Below are 2395 nucleotides of genomic sequence, written 5' to 3' on the forward strand. Positions count from 1 at the left end.
AAAACGAACAGGCAGTCTTCAGTTCATCCACGACACAGGTGTGGTGAACCCTTCTCTCATTCCATACCTTGAAGCACCCAGTATTTTCATATAGTCTGAAAGCCAAAAGAACAAGAGGACATTTGTGGTGGAATGTATTGTCGTCACTTGTTGATAACTAGTTGAAATACCATGATCTCTCTGTAACAGCCTTAAGAAACAGCCTTTAAAGACATGTGTCTGTACCTCTTATTCCCTGCTATCTATAGTACAGATTACATAAAGGCTGATGAATCCACATCAATGTAAGCATTAAGCACTTGCTGTATGGAAAGATTTATCTTCTAATACTAGCAGCACAGAGTTACAGCGTATTTAACACTTAATTGCAAGTATATTGAATATGGCAAATTTCATGGACTCCTGAAAGAAATTTGAGTATTTTTACTTTAAAATATTTTACTGGTAACTTAAGAATGGTTCTGGTTAAGCACCAATATTTAAAAAGAAAACTAAAAATCAACCTTGTTTATTGTTGCTTTTTGCCATTTGGTAGCATTTTACACACAGGCTTCGATCTTCAGAACACCCTGGATTCAGGAGAAAAACCTTTTAAATGAAAGGTTTTATACTATAGAAACTTCTCAGCAGTCAAAATTCGGACTGTAAAAAAATACATGCAAAACATACTTTTCTGAAAACACTTAACTTTGAACAAAGCACCGAACTACGCAAACGCAGAATGAAAACAGCATGTCAACTCCACCAAAAGTAGTCATCATAAAGGTTTAAATTCACCTAACTTCACTAGGCACTGTTCACTTTTAAACAGGAGACAATAGAAAATATTGTCCACAAACAATATCCCAGCTCTATGGCAGCTTTCAGAAAGTCTTCAACTTCATGCTTTAATAGTGACGAGGTGAGTATGATCACAATCTGGACCGAGATCTGTATCCTCCACGACTGTAGTAAGGAGAAGGTAACTGCCTTCTGTAAATCTGATCCCTGTCTTGAGCAATTCTCCATCCACCTCCTCCTCCACCACCTCCTCTCTATGATCTGCTGTAAGAGTCCCGATCATCATAACCCCGATCATATCCTCTGTCATAATCTAGGTGGTGTGAGCTGCCATAAGTGGGTCTCCCCATGTAAATTCCTGGTGTTAGGATATGGGGCCTTTTTGTTATAGAGAAATCGACCCGAATTCGACGTCCATCAAGCTCCATTCCATTGGCACATTCTTTAGCTTCCTTGGCATCATCTACATTTTCAAAATATACAAAGGCATATATCCTCTTGAACGTCTAGACTTGGTCATACACAACAGACACATCGGCAATGGGGCCATATTTAGAGAACACTTCTCTTGGGTCTCTTTCCATGGTGTACAAGCTCAGTCCAAACACTCCAAGACAACAGCTGGTGTCAGGATTTGCTTGGTTCCCAACATGACGCCTTCAAGTAGACATGGTAGAATGGTTGTGGTTGTGCCATCTGCTATAATCTCAGCTGTAAGACCTGCTCCCAGATCGTCTGTGGGAGCTAGAGCGAGATCGTGACCTTGTATAATGCTTTCTAGAACTTCTTCTGGATCTGGACCTGGATTCAGATCTGGACCTTGACTTTGATCTAGAATGCCTTGAATCTTCCTTGGAGCGAGACCTTGCAGGGGTATGCCGTGCAGATTTCCCGACCCTGAGCACTTCCACTTCCGGAAGCAGAACGGGATTCCCGTTCTCAGTTCTGCTCGCCGCTGTCGCTCATGGCCCTGGATGGCTGTCACCACTCCTGGCCTTTACAGAAGCTGTCAAGCTCCTGCCTTCTTACCAGGGGCCCCACCGCAGCCTCTCACGATGACACTTTTGAGAGTTGGAGGATTTTTAAAAAGCAGGTATTTTTGTTAAGGTTCATTAGGATTACATGTCACCATGAAATCCACATTTTTGTGTGTTTGTATGTGTGTTCATGTACACATGTAGGTGGGTTTATACACATGTTTATAAAAACAAACAAATAAAAACAATAAAAACTAAGGTCTTATTAACTAGCCCAAGCCAGTCTCAAAGTTGTTATCCTCCTGCCTCTGCCTCCAGAGTGCTGGGATTACACGTATGAACCACCACACCTGACACAGACCTGCACTTTGAGATGCTCTGTGTGTTTCAGACGATCAGTCCAGTTTCTGAAGCATTAAGCAAGCCAGGCTGCCTGCATCTCTGACGGACAGTTGTGACACCCACAGAGCACTCCACAAGTCACCCAGAGTCGAGACCTCCCTCGGTGGCTTCTACCACAACAACGTCCACTTACTGGTCTCAATCACATGTTTTAGAGCAAAGTTATTCTTTTCCCCGTGACTTTTGAAACATTCAGAGACACCGTTTCTTCCCAGGATTTCTTTTCAGTTTCAAAA

At 42.3% G+C, this 2395-nt stretch overlaps 1 pseudogene; it reads right to left on the reverse strand.

Annotated features, from left to right (window-relative positions):
- Positions 1-811: 811 nt before the first annotated feature.
- Positions 812-1746, reverse strand: LOC102924892 (transformer-2 protein homolog beta pseudogene; annotated as a pseudogene).
- Between the last annotated feature and the right edge of the window lie 649 nt (positions 1747-2395).

This window comes from Peromyscus maniculatus, chromosome 14, assembly GCF_049852395.1.
Source record: "Peromyscus maniculatus bairdii isolate BWxNUB_F1_BW_parent chromosome 14, HU_Pman_BW_mat_3.1, whole genome shotgun sequence".
NCBI classification, from domain to species: Eukaryota; Metazoa; Chordata; class Mammalia; order Rodentia; family Cricetidae; genus Peromyscus; species Peromyscus maniculatus.